This window comes from Mustela erminea, chromosome 4, assembly GCF_009829155.1.
Source record: "Mustela erminea isolate mMusErm1 chromosome 4, mMusErm1.Pri, whole genome shotgun sequence".
NCBI classification, from domain to species: Eukaryota; Metazoa; Chordata; class Mammalia; order Carnivora; family Mustelidae; genus Mustela; species Mustela erminea.
Genome location: NC_045617.1, coordinates 123,592,169 through 123,617,468, shown reverse-complemented (window position 1 = coordinate 123,617,468; position 25,300 = coordinate 123,592,169).

Below are 25,300 nucleotides of genomic sequence, written 5' to 3'. Positions count from 1 at the left end.
TGAAGTCAGAAAGACAGACAGACAGGGTGAAAAATAGATAAGCAGGCAGAAGGATGGATGGATGGACAGATGAACAGAGAGATAGTCAGATAGAAAGATGGACAGATAGACAAACAGGTAGATGGGCTGAGAGTGGGACAGATGGACAACATGTAGACAAATAGACAAAAAGAGAGATTGAAAGGCGGACATACAAATTCATATAGAAAGGTCAGCAGATAGTGAGATAGAAAGACACATCTACAGACAGGTGAGTTGATAGACAGGAATAGACTGACAGAAAATGGACAGTCCTATATACAGAAATAATAAGTAGGCAGGCATACAGACAGAGGAACAGACAGATCCACAGACATACAGATAAACAGATGTACTGATGAAGAGATAAGAAGGAAGACAGACATGAGGGCAGACATGCAAATAGACATAAAATATCTATAAAGGTAAGTAGTTATACAGACGGACACACAGACAGAAGGACAGACAGGCAGATGTATATATAGATACAGAAAGACAGACAGATGGAAGGCTGGTAGAGAGACAAGTAGATATACAACAGATTAGATCAATGGGAAGACAGACATGGATATTCTACAGGCAGACAGACAGGCAGAGAGATGGACAAATAGACAAGCAGACAGAAAGATTGGCAAAGAGACAACCAGCGATACAGAAAGATAGGCAGAGAAATGATCAGGACAGAAAGGCAGGCAGACAGGCAGGCAGACAGAGAAATACTGAGAGAGAGAATGACCTATTGACAGATATGCAGACAAAAAGGCAGACAGAGAGACAAAAAGAGAGAGCAATGGTAGATGGACAGAAAGAACTAAAGATTGAAAGGCAGATAAATAGCAAGACAGACAGGTTGTCAGGCCAACATAGAGGCACGCAGGATGCACAGAAGCACCTCGGGACTTGCTCTCCAGCCTCCTCAGGATCCCAGATCTGTCCTGGCCCCTCCCAGGATTGGCTTGTCTGCTCTTCAGAGGCTGAGCAGACACCGCAGAGGATCCCTCCCATTCACGGCCTGCTCCGAACTCACCTGTACTTGCTCCCACAGCTTCTGATCACCTTTCAGCTGAACTCTCTCCTGGACTGGGTCTGGGCAGCCGGGTAGGCTGGTGGGCCCCATGCCCTGGGCAGGACCCTACCGCCCAAGGGCAAAGAACCCTGAGCCCCTTTCCCTGAGCTGGAGAAGAGACCTTCCAGGTGAGTGTGGATACAAACAAAACAAACCTGGAGGGACTCTGGAAATCCCTTCTGGCATCACCATCTGGAGTGGGGGGGGGGCGGGGCTGCAAGTCAGAGCAGAGCGGGTGATTACAGGAAAAGCATACACTTCAAACCTCATAGAAAGAAGAAAATGTGTGTGGATTATGAATTAAGGTTTCTATTGACTGTATTTCCATTAAAATGCATCATTATTGAAAAATTTACCTGGCAGGACTTCTGACTTACAGGACATTTTGATTTCTGCTTCTTAAACTTTATCCTTGAGTTAGAGAAAGTGACCTGGTCATAGTAATGACTCCCCTCCTGGTCCTCTCGACAAGTTCTAGAAGCTGTTGATTGGCTCACAGGTGATAATCTCTATGTCTGTACTCGTGGGCTTTGGGGAGATGGACCAGAAAAGAGCTGGGTGCACTCTTACAGATGGGAAATAAGGATGTGCATTTAAACAACAGATCAGGGCTTGGGTCATAGGCCTGGGCATCTCTCAGCAGCTCTGTATCCACGCTATTCTCTCCACTCTGCTTTGGTGGTGCCTGGACAATGAGGGCGTGTTCTGGGTCTTCACATCTGCATAGAGTCACCCTCACCCAATGGGGAAGTGCCCAGTGCAGAAGAATATCCTGCTGAGAGAGAGAGAGAGAAAGAAGACAACACAGAGTCAATGCCACTTTGATTGTTCAGGTGGAAACAAGTAACTATTTGGGCCATGCGTGTGTTCTGGGACAGTGTGGGCTGCCTGGTCCAGCAGCTTCTGTGTCATCCTGGCTGTGTTTCTATTTGTGTGTTCTGGTGTGTGTCTCTTCTGTGTGTGTGCTTTTGCCTGAACCAGGTAGACATTCTCTGGTTTCGGGGCTGAAAATCTCTGTGCCTACACAGACAAGATCATGTAACAAGCATTTGGAATATGAAGACTTTCTCAGCTTGAATTGTGTTTGGACGCGCCCCCATGTTGCATGCTTTCTGCCTTTGTGACTAGCAGGGCTTGCCACTGAGGCAATCTGTTCAGCAAATGGCCAGGGGAAGCCGCTCCCCCAAGAGGAGTCACTACTGAACTCCGCTATTAACTGATAATCTTACATTCTGGATGAAATGTTGCAGAGTTTGGTAAGTTCAAATGGCATGAAGAGCAGAACAGTGTAGATCTGAAATCTCCTACGGGATCCACAATATATTCTTCTTTTTTAATATTTGAAGTGCATATACATCAAATGTTTCATATTTTTATTTATTTTATTTTTGCTGGTTGGGAGATTTTGACAAAAATTGTATCCTAAAGCCGCGTTCTTGGAATGTGTCTAAACAAGGGCTTCCAACGCGAACCAGAAGAGGGCAGCAAAACACTAGTCACTAGATTGTGTTCCTTGATCTGGGACTGGAAAGCAGCTGCAGACTTTCCTGCCTCCTTGGTTCTTGTGCATTTGCTTGATTAACTTAACTCCAGGACCTGCAGCAGGTCCACACATCTTTAAGGAACACACCTAGACTTTTGTTTTTTACCATGATCTTTCTCAGCAATGAGATATCAGAGGATATGGCTAAATTATTCAAACCAGGGTGGAAAAAATAACAAAAACCCACTCAAAATTAATTTTTCTAAAGATCCAATGGAGTCAGATTGAATCATATAAATAAGGATACAGAATGAATATCTTACTGAAATTACCAAATTTAAGCTTATTTTCTCCAGGTATATTGCATTATTTACTAAATTCTGCATTCACAAAAATACATATACTGTTCAGAGAGAATGATATTTGAAAGGGAAGTGATCAAAGTGTGTCTCAACTAGTTATCACAATTGACAATTGCCACCAGGAACATGGCTTCTTCACCCAAATGTGGGCAACAACTGGACATGTATTAATTAGTATTTAATGTGCAAAAATAGAGCTGTCATCTCAAATGTAATGTGAGATAGTTATGAAAACATCTTTAAAATTTTAAGACTCCTGAATAGGAAGAAATAGACTGACCCATAGGAAAAAGGTCATTTGTGTTTCTCTTTCTTTTTTTTTTTTTCAAGATTTTATTTATTTGAGAGAGAAAGATTAAGAGCATGCAAGAGAAGGGTGGAGGCATACAGGGAGACAGAGATATATTCCCCACCAAGCAGCGAGCCTGATGACTGGGGCTCGAGCCCAGGACACTGAGATCATGACCTGAGCCTAAGTCAGGTGTTTAAAAGACTGAGCCACCCAGGAGCCTCTTTAAATGGAGAAATTACAAAGAAGTGTTTCCTTTATTTTTTTTAAAGATTTTATTTTTTATTTGACACACAGAGATCACAAGTAGGCAGAGAGGCAGACAGAGAGAGAGGGGGGACAAAGCAGGCTCCCTGCTGAGCAGAGAGCCCGATGCGGGGCTCGATCCCTGGACTCTGAGATCATGACCTGAGCTGAAAGCAGAGGCTTAACCCACTGAGCCACCCAGGCACCCCAAAGTGTTTCCTTTAAAATTAGCTAGGGGACATGGAGGACATGGGGAGTTAGAGAGGAGAAGGGAGTTGGGGGAAATTGGAAGGGGAGGTGAACCATGAGAGACTATGGACCCTGAAAAACAATCTGAGGTTTTTGAAGGAGTTGGGGGAGGGAGGTCAGGGTACCAGGTGGTGGGTATTATAGAGGGCACAGATTGCATGGAGCACTGGGTGTGGTGCAAAAATAATGAATACTGTTATGCTGAAAATAAAATAAATTTTAAAAAATTAGCTAAGGGGCAGTAACATCTGTTTCCACCAATGTTATTTGCTATTGTGCTGGAATGTCGATGAATGTAAAGTTAGGAAACAGGAGGAATCAGAGCTACAACCGTGATGCAAAAACACGTTAGGTCCTTTTCTATTTCCGGCTTGTTCACTCGAGGTCATGTCTGTGAAATGTAGCAATAGCCTATTTCCTCAATACTCTGCACTGTGCTAATATGTCAAATGATGATAATATGTCCTCTATTACTGATATAAAATTGTTTTGTGTCTGCCTTTTCTTTCAGCACAGAAGTTGTCTGCCACAACTTTCAGCAGACATGAGCAGTAATCTCTGTTGGTCTGTATCATAGGAGGTGTGCTGTGTATGTTTAGACTTCAAGATCCTGCCTTTTCCACTTCTGTGAGGTTTCAGAAGTACTGAAATATTGGTAAGGAAAATCCTAGATTTCAGTACCGGGAACTGTAGATTCCCCTGCTCACACAAGGGATCTGAGCTATCACTTTGCAAGGACCCTACAAAGTATCCGCATATGGTTGGATGAGTTTCCAGCCCTCCCGCAGGACCGCTCTAGGCATGGACAGCATGTGGCCCGCAGAGGAGCCTCAGGCCAAGCGCACAGCTGCCACAGGTGGACCTCAGCAGCTGGGTGGGTTCCGTCCTGCTGTGACCGGCCTCAGCTGGGGAATCCGTGCAAGCACACCCCCTGCCATGGGAGGGTGGGCTCATGGCAACCCTGAAGCCCCAGATGGAAGGCAGGGATACTGGAGGATTTCTGAAACACAAGAGACATACATCCTACTGCTCTAAGAGAATGCTTGCCTGTCTTCAGGAGAATTCCAAGTTTGCACAGAAATGAATGGAACTTTTGGGAAATGATGGAAGGAATGACTGCATAGTTAGCTTTGAGGTCCACACCTGATACATTTCTTATTGTTCTGCTGGGCTCCATGGGGCCTCCTGTGATCAGGGTAGCTGGGAGACAAGATAGGAAGAAAGAGTGTTTTCAAAAAAATGTTTCCCTCATGAAAGTTTATCGCCTAGGGGCGCCTGGCTGGCTTGGCGGAGGAACCTGTGACTGGGTCTCAGAGTTGTAAGTCTGAGCCCCACATTGGGCTCAATGCCTTGAGAAATGCCTTGATGAGACAATGGAGAACCATATTTAAATTTTAATTTAAAATTAAAATTTAATTTTAAGATTAAATATTAAAAGCAAAATATGGTCTAGAGGATGTACAATGAAAAGTAAAATCTCTCTTGTTCCCACCCAGAGGTAGCCAGGGGAGATGGCTGGCACCCACTGTGCCCCCATTCTTCTTCCTCAGTCCAGCCTTCAAGCCCGAGAGATCTGTGAACCCCCCGAGGGTGGGGAACGAGGGAGTCGATCCCCTCCATGGTACATCTGCAGGCCTGATTCATGCACTGGGCGGCGGCTGAAGCTATGTGCGTGCACAGAGGCTCCTGTACATGCGCTCATTCCTCAGGTTCCAGGTTCCAAAGCTGTGTCCTGGCAACAGGCCCCGCATTGTGCTCTAGACCTTCTGCCGCGACTTGGCAGCTGAAGGAGAGCGCTGCGAGCCTAGTTTGCTATCCTCAGCATCTGGCCTTACAGGACTGCTCTATAGGCACCTCCTTGAGCAGGCCGTGCCCCTCCCCCCAGGCTTGGGCTTTGTGGGGTCCGCACCTGCCAGGAGTGCTGGTCCGTCCGCCCCCACCCCACTCACTGTGACCGGGGACTACTCTTGGTGTGCAGGGCTCGCCAGGCGGTCCACGCCCCAGGGTCCACTCGCAGGCGGTCCTCCAAGTACCCCGTGAGTTAGCAACCACGCTCAGTCCTAGCAGCTTGCAGAAGGTACTCCGTGATCCTGGAGACCCTGCGCTTTCTTCTGGGGCTCCTCGCCTCCTTCTGTAGGTGGGGCTGCCAGGTGAAGGCGATGCTGTCGGCCTCTGGATCACAGGTGTCCTGCCACCGCCGCTGCGAGTCCCTCGGGGACATGGTCAACCCCTGTGTGCTGCAGAAGCGGGTCATCACCGGGCTGCCGCCCTCAGCACCCAGGAATGTCCATGATGTCTCCACAGGGGAGAGGGTGTGCAGAGACCCCAGAGAGAGCTGCAAAGGGATGGCCCAGCTAAAGGGAGACCCTGCACTTCCAGAGTGGCAAGAGACTCACAGAAAGGACCCTAAAGGCATTGGGGCCCCACAAGGGGCATTTAGGCCCCTGGGGGTCCAGGGAGGCCTCTCTTCCTTTGTACCCAGGCCTGGGCCTCTGCAGAGAGCCGTCCCCCTGGAAGAGAGCTCAGAAGACCCATGCAATAAGAAGTCCGCCAGCTCCCATAGGAGCTCCTGCCCCACTCGAAATGCCATCACGAGTTCCTACAGTTCCACCAGGGGCTTCCACCTGGTGCGGAGGAGGAGGGGTCTGGCCACAAGTCAGGACTCACGGCCCCCCGAGGTCCCCCAAAAGAGTCAGCCAAGAAAGCCCCTTGTGTCCTGCTGGAGTGCCTGCACTTTGCCAGAAGAAGAACCAGCTTGTGGGGGGGGGGGGCGCCTGGGTGGCTCAGTGGGTTAAAGCCTCTGCCTTCGGCTCAGCTCATGATCCCAGGGTCCTGGGATGGAGCCCCACATCAGGCTCTCTGCTCTGCAGGGAGCCTGCTTCCTCCTCTCTCTCTCTCTCTCTGCCTGCCTCTCTGCCTACTTGTGATCTCTGTCTGTCAAATAAATAAATAAAATCTTTAAAAAAGAAGAACCAGCTGGAAAAGGATGCCGATACCACCACCGGGCAGAAGGCAATGCAGAGGAACTGCTCATCCCCAGCTGACTGTTCCAGGCCCCAAAACGCAAGGTTTGTCTGCTGCCACACAGGCGAGGGGAGCCTCTGAGGCTGCTGCCACCCCCTGAGCTGGGGTTTCGAGTGACTGCTGAGGACCTGGACCGGGAAAAGAGAGCTGCTCTCCAGCGCATCCAAGATGTTCTTCAAGGGGACACAGAGGCCACCTGCAGCTATGGCCCAAGTTTGCCATCCAGTGCCTTGGCCTGTCTGCTGCAGTGGCTGCTCCCCTGCCAGCCTCTGACACCCAGGTCACCCCCATGGACTGCTCCCCTTCTTCCCAGCCTCTCCTCTGGGGGTCTCACCCTGGCTGCAGTGGGAGCAACTTTGCATCTACCCAGGCCCTCTCGATGCCCTCCGGGGACAGCATGGCCTCTGTCACAGTCCCCATAGGGCTGCCTGTGCTGCCTGGGGGTAGTAGCAACCCAGGATCCACAGCCAAGGCCCTATTCGGGGCTGTTGGTGGGGAGTGGCCCAGAGCCAGCAACACCTTCACAGCTCTCCCCAGCATGGACAGCCAGCAGCTCAAGCTCCAGACCCACTCCAGGCCCTGAGCATAGCTCTAGCCCAGCTATCCTTGGGCAGTGGCACCCAGGCGACTTATATGGTTCCCTCACCCGTATCTGCCTCCCGGGGCACCCGTGCCAGTGCCCAGCCAGTTTCAGCTACCTCCCCTGCTGTACTCGCCCCTGGAGCGGCCGCTGCCCCCGGCTTGACAGCTGCCCCCCAGATGCCCGGCGCCTTGTCCCATGCTGGGCCCAACAGCCACCAGCCCCGCCCCCAGGTGGCAGCACAATGCCGGCCCCCATCAGCATGGGGCTTTTGGCAGCACCCTCAGGTTTGGGGAGAGGAGATGATGTTGCAGATCTGTGCTCCATCTTTGGGGCTCTCAGCATCGCAGCAGGAACGAGCAGGGCCCCAAGCGGCCCATAGAGCTCCAGGGCAAGCCTGGGCCTGAACACAGGGGGCCGCCCATGCCAGAGCACCCTGTCGGGGACCGCTGGAGCCAGCACGATGAACCACCCAGTGTCAGGAGCCCTGAGTGCCCCTCCCTTCAGTCACATCCCCAGGCACCTGACCAAGCAGAGGTCCAGCTCAGATGGCTGCAGCACTGCCAGTAAGGCTGCCTACGGGAACAGGGACATCCCGGCCTCTCCTCCTAGAAGCCCCACCTTGCTGGTCAACAGGGCCCAGAGCAGCCTTGCCACCAAGACCCCCTCATCCTCCGCCCGGCGCTTGAGTAGAGGCAAAAGAGCTGCACCGTGCAACAAGCCATCATCCTACACATCACGGCCCACTCCCTTGGGGCCCAAGAAGCAGAGGCTCCCCTGAGCCAATAGCTCCCTGGAGAAGTAGCCGGTGTTGCACTTCCTTCCAGGTGACACCGGCACAAGAATAGTGTGGAATGGGCGACACAAATCAACCTGGTCCTGGAGCAAAACCAGGCTCCCAGCCAGGGAGCCAACATTGGGGAAACTTCCCAATCCCTGACCCACCATTTTGAAGGAAGGTGGGGGCTTGAGGCCTTGTCTGTGATCCCAGGGGCCACGGGCCTTGGGACAGTACATGGAGATCTGTGTCCCTTTGGCCTCCAGTCCCCCAGCTCCCGGGACTCCTGCCACTGCCCACAGGTTCCCCCTCCCCTCTCACCATGTTCTTCCCAGAACCTTTAGGTAGTGTTCATTTCATTAATTAAAGCCTTTGTTCTAGTTTCTCTGCATAGCTCCCCTGAGTCTCTTCTGTGGGTCAAGTGTGAAAAAGTTGGCAGTTGAATGGGTGGGCATGGAAAGCCAGACGCAATCGTTTCCATGTTCCCATGGCCCAGCAGAGCAGGTAGGGCTAGAAGGATGGACCCTTGAAGAGTGAGAGTAGGTTTTCAGTTTCGGGGATGGGCCTGGGAGAACACCGGCCAGGGGAGGGCAAAGTGGGGAGACTCACCCTTGCCTATTGGAAGCGCTGCTTCTCTCCCACTGGGAACCCCACGAATCTTTTTGCTTCACAGCCCTAGGGCAATGTAAAGACACTCCTGGCCTAGATTATGGGTCTGGCACCAAAGATTGTGGCTCAGGGCCAAAGATTGTGGCTCAGGAGGACAGCTTTGCCTTGAGGGTGTGATAGCTTCCTGAGCACTGAGTGACATCCCACTTCACACAAGCACCAGGCCTCCCTCAGTGCATCTCTTCCCTCTGCCAGGCATTTGGGGGCCCCTTCCTGATGGCACTCAGAAGAATGAGAAACAAACAAGTCACCTGGGAGAGGGAGGGAGCAGGGATGACAGCTGTAAGGACTGTCACCCAAAAAAAACTCCTCAGTCCCGTATTTATTAGATACAAGACAACAACCAACAAAGGAGGAGGTTATACATTAGTCATGGGTCTTGTAGGTCAACCAGAAAGAATCGGAGTCCTATGTTGAGTATAGTCTTGTAGGTAAACAGAGTAGGGTGTGCATGGCCCAGCAGCATGGAATTTATAGTTGAGCAAGCGCACATAAAGGGATTATTCTACCAGCAGGCTTTCATGAGGCAGGGGAGACAATGGAAAAGGGAAATGGGCGATGTTCCACCCTGAGAGCCCAAGGCATGTCCAGCTGCTGGACTTCAAGGACATGTATCCCCCTCTCCACCGGAGGCCTGCTGCTAGTACAGGTTTTCTCAAGGTCATCTTCAAGTATGCTTGCGTGACCAGTACAATTTTCATTAGTGATAATTTAAGCAGTCTATAATTCTGAGGGATGGTTACATTTCACCCTTTTTTAAATGCAGAAGCAGCAAAATCCATTTTGCAAGTTCTTGAACCATTAGTCGTCAGAAGGATTTTCGTGAGCATCTGAGGACTAAGTGTAAAAAGACTACAGCAATAAAAAGTGTCATCATTCCACCTATAATGCCAAGACCAGTTTTTTTATCCAAGCAAAGGGGTTTACATCAGACAGAATATCATTAATCCTTAGTGCAAAACTCACTCTTGGAATTGATTGTAAGGATCGCGAGGAATGCACTGAATGGTATCATGAAGCTGTTTAATATCCACAGTTAAATTACCACCATAATGACTAGTAATATGGTGAGATCTTGTTCCACGGTATTTCTGATTCACTATAGGTGTAGGGAGTAACACAGAAGGAAGAAACATTCTAATCACACAGAAGGTGAAGCCTTATATTTGGAAGATCCTCTCTCCTATATATATTATGATTTCTTCTAAGTCAGAGACTCTTTCATGAAATCTTTGATCTATGACTGTTTGTTGATTCCAAGTCTTGCTAGCATTCTTCTGCCCTTTTTGCACAAATTGTGTGGTTTGTACGGTCTGATGCAAGACCATTCTCGCAGTGGCAGCCATGACAGTAATGGCTATAATTCCTAAAATAGTTCGGTCGGAGGCACAGGTGACAACCCAGATTTGTGATTCTTGTCTGAAGTGTGTAATATGTGTGTGGTGGGGCAGAGGTTGGGGGGATAGTTTTGTGGGACTGAGCCCCTGCTATCCCCAGGTATCTATGTCCAGATAGATAGTGTCAGATTTGAGTTACATTGTAGCACACCTAGCTGCTGTCAGAGAATTGTTGGTGAGTGGAACACCCCCCACACACCCATGGTGGAATTGGGCACAGAACCCTTATGATTCCAAATATGAGAATGTACAAAAACCTCACACTTTTTGCTAGTCTGGCTAAAAGAGAAAGTCTAAAATCAAAGCCTGGTTTACAAATGTATGATGTTATGAGAAATGTTGTTTTATGAAGGTTTCATTTCACAGGCATGATTGATTACATTATTGATGACTATTGGCCATTGATCTTTATGTCCAGCTCTCTTCTCTCCCCAGAGGTCTGGCTGATGGGGCTCAAGGATCCATGCCTCTAATCACAAGTTGACCCCACTGCCAACCAGCCCCTTTTCCTAGGTGAGGGCCAAAAGCCACGTCATTAACATAACAAAAGAAACCTTTATTGCTCTCCTCATTGTAAATTACAGAGATTTTGTGCCTGAAATGGAGACACAGAACAAATGGTTCTGTTATATTTCTATTTCACAGAAATAGAAAGCAAAGGAATAACCTAAAGAAAGTAAAAACACCTTAGATCAGCGAATAAATTTGATCATGTGTTTTTCTAAGTTTTCAATAACTTTCTTTTTATAGCATGCTTAAAACATATTGTAAACATAATCTTATTTGCTTATCACTGATATTTAAAACATGGGATATTCAGACAATATTAGGTTAAATATTGTCTTAACTCTCCAGATATCTTAGTCCATGACCATCCATTTTTAATCATATATGTTGTTTTGGAAATTTAACAACTGAACTAAGAAAAAAACTATGAGTTCTTTCAAAAAAGTGAATATTTTGTTGGAAAAAAATGCTAGAAAAGTTGTATAGTATTATATACTAAAATCTTATCTCACAAAACCTACCAACTTAAAATTTTTAAAAAATTTAAAAGATTAAAAAAAAATTTTTTAATGCACCTGGGTGGCTCAGTGGGTTAAAGCCTCTGCCTTCAGTTCGGGTCATGATCTCAGGGTCCTGGGATCAAGTCCCACATTGGGTTCTCTGCTCTGCGAGGAGCCTGCTTCCTCTTCTCTCTCTGCCTGCCTCTCTGCCTACTTGTGATCTCTGTCTGTCAAATAAATAAATAAAATCTTTAAAAATTTCAAAAGATATCTTTGATACTTTTATTTGTAGCTTCTTTTTATGAAAAATTAATTAAAAGTTACAGGGAGGGTTTTTTCACATGTACTTTTAAAATAAGAGAGACTCCAGGGGCACCTGGGTGGCTCAGTGGGTTAAAGCCTCTGCCTTCAGCTCAGGTCATGATCCCAGGGTCCTGGGATCGAGCACCACGTCGGGCTCTCTCCTCAGCAGGGAGCCTGCTTCCCTTCCTCTCTCTCTGCCTGCCTCTCTGCCTACCTGTGATCTCTGTCTGTCAAATAAATAAATAAAATCTTTAAAATAAAATAAAATAACAGAGACTCCAGAAAAAAATTATTTGAGATCTCCTATTCAAAGATGTTTAGATTTCAAATTTCCTGGGACGAAATGAGAGAAGACAGCAAGATCCTTATATTTCTGAAAACCAGATCATTAAATCATCCGTCATTCCATGATGTGTAAATCACAAGTTCCAGAGTGCTAGATTAAGAAATGGATCCTTCTACCCTGAATTTTCTCTGTAATAGATATAGATCATAATTTCTTTGTCTACATCATAGTCTTCCAGCATCATGTATATGTTTAGAGGTTACTGTTACTCAATAACTCTATCTTCAGCATTTAGGACTAAAGTATCAGAGCTCTTGATAGATGAAAACTAAAGATCAATGTTAAAACCATTGATATTTCACTTTGCAAAACTTGTCCGTGGGAGGAAATAAACATTTTTTTTCTTTTTGAAAAAAAAACACCCTATTAACATATAATGTATTATTTCAGGGGTACAAGTCTATGATTCATCAGTCTTACACAATTCACAGCACTCACCATAACACATACCGTCCCCAATGTCCATCACCCAGCCACCCCATCCCTCCCACCCCACTACCCTCCTGCAACCCTGAGATTTTCTGTTTTCTGAGAGTATGAGTGTCTTATGGTTTGTCTGCCTCTCTGGTTTCCTCTTGTTTCATTTTTTCCCTCCCTTCCCTTATGATCCTCTGTCTTGTTTCTCAAATTCCTCATATCAGTGAGATCATATGATAATTGTCTTTCTCTGATTCACTTATTTCTATTAGTGTAATACGTTCTAGTTCCATCCATGTCATTTCAAATGACAAGTTTTTGAGGGTTTTGATGGCTGTATAGTATTCCATTGTATATACATACCACATCTTTATCCATTCATCTGTGGATGGACATCTAGGCTCTTTCCATAGCTTGGCTATTATGGACATTGATGCTATAAACGTTTGGGTGCACATGCCCCTTCAGATCACTACAATTGTATCTTTAGGGTAAATACCCAGTAGAGTGATTGTGGGGTCATAGTGTAGCTCTATTTTCAACTTTTTTTTTTAAGATTTTATTTATTTGAAAGACAGAGATCACAAGTAGGCAGAGAGGCAGACAGAGAGAGAAGAGGAAGCAGGCTTCCTGCTGAGCAGAGAGCCCGATGCAGGGCTCGATCCCAGGACCCTGGGATCATGACCCAAGCCGAAGGCAGAGGCTTTAACCCACTGAGCCACCCAGGCGTCCCTATTTTCAACTTTTTGAGGAACCCCCATAGTGATCTCCAGAGTGGCTGCAGCATCTTGCATTCCCACCAACAGTGTAGGAAGATTCCCTTTTCCCCGCATCCTCGCGAACATCTGTCATTTCCTAACTTGTTAATTTTAGCCATTCTGACTGGTTTGAGGTGGTATCTTACTGTGATTTTGATTTGTATTTCCTTGCCCCTGAGTGATGTGGAGTGCTTTCTCATGTATCTATTGGCCATCTGGATGTCCTCTTTGTAGAAATGTCTATTCATATCCTCTGCCCATTTCTCTTTTTTAAATTTTTTACTAACATATAATGTATTATTAGCCCCAGAGGTACAGGTCTGTGAATCGCCAGGGTTATAGATTTTACAGCAGGGAGTGAAACATTTTGCCAGGGAAGAAGCTGGACATTCTTGACTTGGGAAAATGCTTCTACTAAAATAACAGCTTGTGGTCTGAAAGTGCTTTGGGAAAAACAGCATACAATTTACTTTTGTTTACTTATTTATTTATCTTATTTTTAAGAATATTGTATTTCTTTATTTGAGAGACAGAGAGAGCGCTCACAAGCTGGGGAAGTGGGAGAGGGAGAGGGAGAAGCAGACTCCCCTCGGAGCAGGGAGCCCAATGCAGGACTTGATTCCAGGACCTCAGGATCAGGACCTGCGCCAAAGGCAGATGCTTAACTGATCAAGCCACTCAGGCACCCCCAGAGTTTACTTTTTTTTTTTTAAAGATTTTATTTACTTATTTGACAAAAAGAGAAATCAAAAGTAGGCAAAGAGAGGGGAAGCAGGATCCCTTCTGAGCAGAAAGCCTGATGCGGGGCTCGGTCTCAGGACCCTGAGATCATGACCTGAGCCTAAGGCAGAGGTTTAACCCACTGTACCACCCAGGTCCCCCCATAGTTTACTTTATGACAACCATCCAATAGCAAATAAAAACTTGAGAGGACTTGGGTACACGGAGAATTACCTTATGAGTCTTTAAATTGGAGTTCACAAATTTTCACGGAAGTATTATTTTACAAATAGGTTAAATATCTGTCCCATACTGACTACTCAATAGGTAACTTAAACTTTAGTGAACTGGATGGCCGATCTATTAATGGAAAACTCACCAGGAAGAGTAGGACCAGAGTAAGATACACAATATTCTGTAATGAAAGAAAAAGCAGAAAGAGGTCATGAGCAGAGCAATGGGTCTTGGTGACAAGGAAGAAACACAAAACACAAAACTGAAGCATTTTCTATGCTGATACTATACTAGGAACTAGGTACATCATTTAATCCTACATAGGTTCTATAAGAAATGGATGGTAAACTCATTTTAAAACTGAGGAAATTGATAATAAGATTATATAATTGTTCATGATTTTCCAACCAGTGCTGTCTGAAAATCTTTATATTTTCAATTTTTCCAAGGGAGGAAACTGATATATTGAACAGGGGAATATCTGGTTTTGTGCTGTGTTATGCTGTTTTCCTGTTATTGAGCTGTAGTGCTAGGGCTGCCATGATTCAGAACTCCAGCTAGTGACTCCAGGAGACTGCAAATTCACCAGACTTTGTTCCCCACTTTTCATGACAATGGTTTTATGCCCATGAGTTTCTCATGCTCATTGTATCCCACTTCTTTATATTTTTCTTCTCTTCCTATGCCAGTTTTCTACATTTTCATAGTAATGACAATAATCTGTCTTAAATATGTATCCTACTAGCAACCTCCAAAGTACGTTAATACATATGGCCTTTGATCCATGTGAATAGGACAGCCATTTTCTCCCCCATTTTGCAAAGGGAGAAAATGAAACTCAGAAAGATTAAGCAACTTGCCTAAAGCTACCCAAGTAGGAAGTGGCAAACCATGACTGATCCCCCTCTCCCCTTTTTTAAAATTCTTATTCTATACCACTGCCTTTTCTTGTACCTCAGGCTCACATCAGGCCTTTCAGAGTTCCTTAATCCCACAGAATACATTTAAGACCTTGGAAGTGACCAAAATATCCTGAAGCATCTGAGCCAACTTTATATACCTGGTGGGGTTAAATGCAAAACAAACAACAACATCAACAAAATCATACCTCTTTTTAGCTGTATGTAATAGCCAGATGGAAATCTAAATTCTGTTGAGCAGATATGAAGAGCACTCTTGACCAGAGCCATTTTAAACTCTGTCCATCTCACATTGGGTCACTTTGGTAAGCAGAAAGGTACTAAGGGGAAAAAATTCTGCTTAAAGGGAATTTTGTTTTGAAAGTATTTAAAATAATTTGGTAAATCGTTTAGTGTGGCTATGACATTATGACCCAACTGGAATCTCTGAGCATATTTCTTTCCTAACATATGATAGAAGCCATTTCTTGAGTACCTTCCTAGGTTCAAAGTGGCTTGTAAAACTGAATGTCAATAATGAAGTTATAAATTCAGCATTCTAAACCCTAACAAAAGCCAGCCACAGTAATTATAGAAGAGAACTAAATTATATACATTTGCAAATTATACACATATATAATTAACATATAATAATTAATAACATATATAATATAATAAAGAGTCTGAAGAGTTCCCAAAATGACATGGAAGCTGGGAATAGAAAGATGACCTATGAAGAATAAAGGGACACGTGTTCCAAGCACAGGAAAAATTCTAAAAAAAAAAAAAAAAACTACGCAAAACCAAAAAACCACTTAAACCTCCCTCAAACATATAGCTTTCAACATACCCACTATGAAATTCTGTTCTGCTCTGATTCTCTTAGGTGATGCCTGCTTTGAAGGTCTTACTGGCTTGTTAAATTGCAATGAAGGCAAATGTTACCTTACCACTATGTTAACAAGCACTACCAACCTCTGTGCTGCTCTACTGCTCCAAACCCCTCTGGGTGCCACACTGTGTTGGGGGCAGAGATGAGTCTAGTGAGAAAGTCATCACACACAAATCATGATGTTGTCAGGATCATCTCACTGTACTCTGGCAAACACTACATTAAGCTGCTGATAACAATGTAAAATTCAGCAGGGTTGAAGGATCTATATTCTGATTGTCCTCTGGCTCTATGAAAATAGCTCATATGATACTTTGTACATGAGTCTCTTTTTCATATGTAAATATCAGGAGAGAGAGAGAATCCAATAAATAAACCTTAAAATATTTGGTTTTACCCTCTGATAAGTTTACCCTCTGAAGCAGCATGAATTTATATTTCAATACTATTTGTTTTAACAGATAATATTGATATTGGGTTTTCATATCAATATTATAGCACAGAGGAGTGCAGTGTCATATATGAGCACATAATTGTCTATTTAAAGAAGTATGCATTTGCATTTACTAATACCTTGCACACCATATGCTTGATTTTTTTTAAAGAAAAACTCTAAATAGCAGAGGCTATTTTTTTCAATAATTCTTGAAAATAATACTTCTAGTCTGATAAATTTGATCAACACCAAATAGTACGGCAGGAAACTTACACACAATCTAACGCCTGTGTTTCTAAAAGACACTGTTCAATTTATGGCATGTTCCATATGAGGGCCAGGATACACAGAGCCTCCTGAAACAGTCTCTGAGATTTGAAGCTCATACTATTTCTTATGGCCTTGGTTTGCCTACCGTTTATAATTTCCATTTATTACTTCTTTAATAGCCTGGGTATGACCTTATATTTGTAACCTTTTCCTTTTCCTCTTTAGGGCTTTAAATGATTTGCACAAATCATCTTTAATTGTCACCTCAGTGTAACATCAGCAAAATAGAGAGGATGGATAACACAATTCACAAAACATTATCCTTGCAACTACATTTCTGATACTTTGGAAAACAAATGAGCAGAACACACTTGCTTTTTTTTAATTTATTTTTTATTTTCAGCATAACAGTATCATTATTTTTGCACCACACCCAGTGCTCCATGCAATCTGTGCCCTCTATAATACCCACCACCTGGTACCCCGACCTCCCACCCCCCACCCCTTCAAAACCCTCAGATTGTTTTTCAGAGTCCGTAGTCTCTCATGGTTCACCTCCCATTCCAATTTACCCCAACTCCCTTCTCCTCTCTATCTCCCCATGTCCTCCATGCTATTTGTTATGCTCCACAAATAAGTGAAACCATATGATAATTGACTCTCTCTGCTTGACTTATTTCACTCAGCATAATCTCTTCCAGTCCCATCCATGTTGCTACAAAAGTTGGGTATTCGTCCTTTCTGATGGAGGCATAATACTCCGTAGTGTATATGGACCACATCTTCCTTATCCATTTGCCCGTTGAAGGGCATCTTGGTTCTTTCCATAGTTTGGCGACCGTGGCCATGGCTGCTATAAACATTGGGGTACAGACGGCCCTTCTTTTCGCGACATCTGTATCTTTGGGGTAAATACCCAAGAGTGCAATGGCAGGGTCATAGGGAAGTTCTATTTTTAATTTCTTGAGGAATCTCCACACTGTTCTCCAAAGAGGCTGCACCAACTTGCATTCCCACCAACAGTGTAAGAGGGTTCCCCTTTCTCCACATCCTCTCCAACACATGTTGTTTCCTGTCTTGCTAATTTTGGCCATTCTAACTGGTGTAAGGTAATATCCCAATGTAGTTTTAATTTGAATCTCCCTGATGGCTAGTGATGATGAACATTTTTTCATGTGTCTGATAGCCATTTGTATGTCTTCATTGGAGAAGTGTCTGTCCATATCTTCTGCCCAATTTTTGATATGATTGTCTGTTTTGTGTGTGTTGAGTTTCAGGAGCTCTTTATAGATTCTGGATATCAACCTTTTGTCTGTACTGTCATTTGCAAATATCTTCTCCCATTCTAGAATAGAACACACTTGCTTTTAAGCTTTTCTTGACAATCTTTTCTAGAAGGCTGATCCTAGTACTCAAATTCAAGTATTCAAATCTTGTGCACCAAAACAATAAACAAAGACTTTTCACTTCAACCCCAAATTTAGCAAATTTGGGGAATAGGAATACTTTACTTCAAGTAAGTTGAGAGTACAGTTTTAAGACTAAGAGGTGAGAGTAGAGTTGAGAAAGTATAATTCGTCTTTACTTGGAATTAATGAGATGGAAGGCAGATATTATCATCATATACTTCTAGAGCTCCTAGGAAACTTAGAACCACAAGACCAGTCCTCTCAATACTGAGGACACTGAAGCCTGATCGCTTTCTTAGCATCAGAGAGTTTCTAATAGTAGTTGGGACCACCCAGGCATTCCAACTGCAGGTTTTACGTGTTTTCTACTACATCAAGCTCTTTTCTTACAGAACCTGATCTAAAATAATCAAAGCAGATGTAAAAAAAAATCAACAAATATAAAGATCAATGGGGGGAAATGGCACAACGTGAGAGAGGAGTACTGAATGATTAAGATGTTTTATTTTATGAAAATGAGGAAGAAGAGGAGGCAGTTCCAGTGATGGGCAGTAACAGATATTAAAGACAACTTATATCACTTAGGTCCCTCATCCTTTATTTTCTTTTCTTCTGATAGTTAAATCCCCTCAATAAATCCTATCAATATCATTCCGTTATATAATTAATATGTAGTCATCCAAATCATACTTGAATCCATTTGGTGATGGAGAATATACTCTTTCAGAGGCATGCATTTCATTTGACTTAACCCAAACCAATTTCCTTTCAAGTTCTTTCCTTGAAGAAAAAATACTTCTAGATTAGGGGGGGAAGTGATGATAACCACTTGATGTTTAGATTAATTTACTCTTTCTATAACGGAAAAAAATGTATAATATAAACACGAAGAATTTCCTATCCTATAGGATGAAACATGCAAAGCCAAAAAGTGAATTAAAATGATCTTTTTCAACTTTTCCACTGTAAAGTATGGCAATTGTATTAGGTACTTTATCAGTTTCCATGATAGCCTTGAAATATATTATTTTATATATATATGTATATATATATACACATATATTTAATCAAATGATTTAAGAAGTTAATAGCATCAATAGAGATTTGGGGTTATAGCTAAGGTTCTTTCCTTGCATTACAATGTCACAAAATTTAATATCTTTGAACCAAATAATAATTTCTTCAATCAAAAAAAAAATTCAAGAGTCTTATTTACCTTCTAGCAAAGCAGCCATTTAGCATGAACTGTTCAATGGTAAAATAAGATATACTATAGACATTATATAAGATATTCTATATTCTATAGAAAGATGGATGAATGATAAGTACTAGCATGAATGAAAAACATCTCAAGGCAAAAATGCAGAAGCCATACATAATAGAAAAAGATGTTTATGGAACACAATCAATGACCTTGTCTCGAATTCTGTGTCTGAAAGAGGAATGTTCTTAGTAGAGGCTTCAGCTAGAGACCATATTTTGTCTACGGTCACTGCTAAACTTTCCATGGATGAGGAGTCAGATTTAAATTTGAGCAAATCAGATTTCACCCTTTAGTTAATTCTGATCCATACAGTATCATAAATGCAAAACCTTCAAGTTCTAAGAATACTCTTTGAACTATTATTTTTTAATTTTAACTTATCCCAAGTTTATTGTTTTCTGTGTCTCAATATGACCACATGCATGTAGATCAGAGATGCCCTTTTCATGTATATGTATGCACATATGTATATGCTATCATACATAACACGTATCATTAATTTACTATACTGTGTAATGTACTACACAAAAAATGGTTCTATTTTTTAAAAGATTTTATTTATTTATTTGACGGAGAGAGATCACAAGTAGGCAGAGAGTCAGGCAGAGAGAGAAGGGGAAGCAGGCTCCCTGCTGAGCAGAAATCCCAGTGCGGGGCTCAATCCAAGGACACTTAGATCATGACCTGAGCCTAAGACGGCGGCTTAATCCACTGAGCCACCCAGGTGCCCCACTACAATGGTTCTTGCTTTAAGGAATAGCAAAGTAACCCAACATACCTCAAAAGAAGAAATTGAAAGAAAGAAAGAAAGAAAGAAAGAAAGCTAAAGAGCAATTCCAACCTTGAAAAATAAAAAGATTAAGCAATGTATTCTGTATTTGGAAAAACAAAGGCAATTTAGAAGTATTTTTTACACCTAAAAACTACAGATAGAGAAAAAACACTCATGATTAACTCCTTTAGCCTACTGGAGCCAATTCAGCTTATGGGAGACGATCGTTAAATTCTCAGAAATTTGGGGAGCAATATAGCCATTATTAAAAAAAGCCATTATTAAAAAAGTAAATTGAAGCTCACAGTTGAATAAGGTATCAAAAACGAAAGTGATAGAAACTAAAAATTCATAATTTCCTAATTATTTTGCTACATTTTACTACTATCAATGTACTTGGAGTGGTTTAATTTTTTTATTTTTTAAAAATTTATTTTCAGCGTAACAGTGTTCACTGTTTTTGCACCACACCCAGTGCTCCATGCAATCCGTGCCCTCTCCAATACCAACCACCTGGTTCCCCCAACCTCCCACCACCCACCCCTTCAAAACCCTCAGATTGTTTTTCAGAGTCCATAGTCTCTCATGGTTCACCTCCCCTTCCAATTTCCCTCAACTCCCTTCTCCTCTCCATCTCCCCTTGTCCTCCATGCTATTTGTTATGCTCCACAAATAAGTGAAACCATATGATAATTGACTCTCTCTGCTTGACTTATTTCACTCAGCATAATCTCTTCCAGGCCCATCCATGTTGCTACAAAAGTTGGGTATTCATGCTTTCTGATGGAGGCATGTTGTATAGTGTATATGGACCACATCTTCCTTATCCATTTGTCCATTGAAGGGTATCTTGGCTCTTTCCACAGTTTGGCAACCGTGGCCATTGCTGCTATAAACATTGGGGTACAGATGGCCCTTCTTTTCACTACATCTGTATCTTTGGTGAACAGACACTTCTCCAATGAAGACATAAAAATGGCTATCAGACACATGAAAAAATGTTCATCATCACTAGCCATCAGGGAGATTCAAATTAAAACCACATTGAGATACACTTAGAATGGCCAAAATTAGCAAGACAGGAAACAACATGTGTTGGAGAGGATGTGGAGAAAGGGGAACCCTCTTACACTGTTGGTGGGAATGCAAGTTGGTGCAACCACTTTGGAGAACAGTGTGGAGCTTCCTTGAGAAATTAAAAATAGAGCTTCCCTATGAAGTATGGCTTTAAAGGGAGAAAATAGTGGAAGAATTTGTGGATAAGACATGAGAGACTAGAAGACTTGCAGAGTATAGGAGTTTTGGTGGTTGAGAAACTTGTCCATAAACTTAAAGTTTATCTGCTTCCCAACAGTGGTGGGAAGGTGGACAGTACTGCGTAAATGATCTGGACCAAATTTTCTTATTCTCTTTCCTCCTTTTAAGGTCTGTTTCTAAGCAATAAAATTTGGAAGAATTTTTTAATCTATTTCCATGATACTGACTGTCTCACCTGGTGTCTGCAATATAAGAGTTATCCATTAGATGAGTATTAAGTGAATTTTCATTAAAGTGTAAATGATTCATAACAAAATTCCATAGGAATTTATAAAACTAAAGTGAGTGAGAGGTGTTGGAGAGGGTTTAAAGGTCTAAAACCTCATGAGGCTCCCTACTACCATGGTGGAATCTCAGGTATTCAGAAGCAGATGGCCAGCATACATTTTGAAATGAAATATCATGAATTCACCTATTTAGCCAAGAGATGAATGATAAGTCGCTGCACCCTAAATTCATCAAGCCAATATCATTGCTTTCCAGAAAATAACATAATAACGACTATGTCAAACATAGAGATTCTGAGGATACCTGTGTGGCCCAGGTGGTTAAGTGTCTGACTTTTGATTTCAGCTCAGGCCTTGATCTCAGGATGCTGAGTTCAAGCCCCTGCATTGGAGCAGAAAGGAAGGAAGGAAGGGAGAAAGGGAAAATAGGAGATAGGGAAGGAGTTAAGGAGGGAGGGGTGGTGAAAGAGAAAGAAAGAGAAAGAGAGAAAGAAAAAGAAAGGAAGGAAGGGAGGGAGGGGAGGGACAGAAAGAAAGTACATAGGGATTCTGGACCCATTTTACTGCTTATCATCTCTAGATTGGTATTATAATCTCTAAAAAGATAAATAATGAAATTTTTAAAAAGATAAATGATGAAATAATGAGGAGCATTCAAATTTATAGGTATATGCCTTCATGCTCCTTCCACTACACCATGTTACTCATACACTATTAAGAAATAGAAAGGAGAAAGTATATGGAGTATTTTTGCCATAAACTCCATAAGCCATGGAGTTTCTGTTAACATTCCGAGAGTGATCTATATTGAACACCATTAACGTGTACCTGGTTCCCAGTAACGTGATTTCAAAGACTTAACTCAGAAGAAAAAAAGGCACATTAAACAATTCATGCCACAAAGTGACAGATCAGTGAATAAAGACTCAGCTAAATGGAAAGGACATGTGAGGACAATATCTCTAAGGCTCTGTGATATGATGAGAGAAACTCACCTGAGTTTGTTTTTGGCCATGAGTGATCAATGTAGTTTTAACAATATATTTCAGCTGGGAAAATTTAAAAACTATCAGACATCTATGTGTTCATGCATGTACATATTTGTCTATGGACACATATGTGCATAAATTGTACCTATTTATCTATCCACATGGTATGTAAAGATATATGTTTGTATGCCTGATGTGTTGTTAATAAATATTGCCTGAATTAACATTCTGACTCTTAGAACAGTAGTTATTAAATATTTTTTGTGGATTTTTTTGAGATACATGTGATTTAACCAAAGTGCACTTTTAAAAGCAGGTATTACTTAGTAAGTGGATTATAATTGATCAAGGAAAAATATATATGCTTCCTAAAGTATTCCCAAGGTTAATTAAGAGGCATTTCACAAATTATAAAAACAAATACTACTGGCTGACAAGACAGAAACTTCCCTACACCAATGAAATCCCAAAGAAAAGACCCAAGTGAAACATGACATATGGTTATCAAATTATTTTAACACATCAGTTAGAATGAAATGGAAGCATTTAGAGTATCCTACAAAATGGCCACTTCTTATTCTAGTCGCCCTGTAGAAACTCAGCACTGGAAGTTACCCATTGTGCTTAATCTCCAGTGAGTATTTCCATAGCTTAGAAAACTAAGCACTTGGTTTAATTATATAAACTCTCAAGAGACAAATAGGGTACTCTTCAGTATGAAAGTTCTTAATTTCAGAACTCTTAGATTTTTCAAATTGTTTTCATACCCATCTCAACTGAGTCTTAGAACAGCTTCATGAGGATGGCAGGCAGATATCATTATCAGTATTCTGAAGAGGAAAACACAAATCAAGGCACACATCTATTGAGATACTTGAAAACACAAAGTTTAGAATTTGCTTTATGTGTTAGTGGATCTATTTTTTTTTTCCTAATGGATTGTGCAAAAGTGCTTTTCTCAAAATCTTTGGCACTTATATTTGTCAAAATAATAATTGAAGTAATAAAAAACAACCTTCAAGCACAGAAAATAAGTTTTCACCAAACTTCAAATTAATATAAAATGATATTAGTTCATAAATGTGTCTTTTAGAGACAAAAATTAAATATATTGTCACACTTAGAAAAAAATAAACAAATGTTAAAGACACATGATTTCTCAGTTAATGTATTTAAGTTCTCTGCAGAAAGCTTGATCTTAGGATATTCTTTCACCCTAAACTGGTAAATACCCACAAATAATAAATAATTCATTCTAAAAATAATGACAAGGCGTAGCTTGCTGCACATGCACTAGACTCCATAACCATTGCTTTCTGCCCATCCAATAATTGCTTATTCTTTGTTTTTAATTGATTATCCAGAAGGAGACAATGGATTACTTCTTTTTTAAAAAATGCATATTTAAATTCTGTATAGTTAATTTAACTATTAACTTATATAGTTATAGTTAACTATATAGTTAACATACACCATATAGTTATGGTTAACATACACCATATTTTTATATGGTATATTTTAACATACATATAGTTATATATGTGTATATACATATATGTGTGCATATATACATATATATAGTTAACATACACCATAACATATATATATATATATATAGTTAACATACACCACATTTATTAAACCATAAAAATATGGTGATTCATCTGTCTTAAATAACATCCAGTGCTCATTCCATCAAGTGCCCTCCTTAATGCCAATCACCCAGTTTTCCCATGCCCCCACACATTTCCCCTCCAGAAACTCTCAATTTGTTCTCTACAGTTAAGAGTCTCTTAAGATTTGCCTCCCTCTCTGTTTTCATCTGATTTTATTGTTCCTTCCCTTTCCCTGATTTCATCTCTTTTTTTTCCCTTAAATTCCACATATGAGTGAACTCATATGGTATTTGCCTTTCTCTGTCTTACTTTGCTTAGCATAATACCTTCTAGTTCTATCCACATCATTGCAAATGACAAGATTTCATTCTTTTTGAGGGCTGAGTAATATTCTATGATGTGTCTGTACATGTATATACCACATCTTCTTTATTCATTCATCTGTTGATGGACATCTAGGCTCTTTCTGTAGTTCAGCTATTGTGGGTGTTGCTGCTATATGTATATGTGCTGCCAAAGCAAGCACAGTGTTGCTGCTATAAATTTTGGGATGCATGTGCCCCTTTGTATCCCTATGCTTGTATCCTTTGGATAAATACTTAGTAGTGCAATTGCTGGGTTATAGGGTAGCTCTATTGTTAACCTTTTGAAGAACCTCTATATTGTTTTCCAGAGTGGCTGCACCAGTTTGCATTCCCACCAGCTGTGAAAGAGGGTTCCTCTTACTCTGCATCCTTGCCAACCCCTATTGTTTCTGGAGTTAATTTTAGTCATTCTGACTGGTATGAGGTGGTATCTCATTGTGGTTTTGATTTGTATTTCCCTGATGCCAAGTGATATTGAGCAGGTTTTCATGTGTCTGTTGGCCATTTGGATGTCTTCTTTGGGGAAATGTCTGTTCATGTCTTCTGCCCATTTCTTGAGTGGATATTTTGGTTTTGGGGTGTTGAGTTTGGTAAGTTCTTTATAGACTTTGTGTTACTTCTCTATACATGTTTAGTTAATTTGAGCCTTTGTATTTTGCTTCCACATGAGATTCTGAAGAGGTGGGAGAATGTTATATGCCTGCCAGTTTCAATTTCAGACCTATCCCTGATAACATGCAATTACTAGAGGTGTCTTAACTAAATTAAATATATGGGTGAACTTTATTGAAATTGATGTTGATATATTCCTTGTTTTGAAATCACAGATACAGAAGTCTTGGTATCATATACAATAAAAAGGGCTTTCACAGTAGTAATAAACAAAATAGCTAAAAAC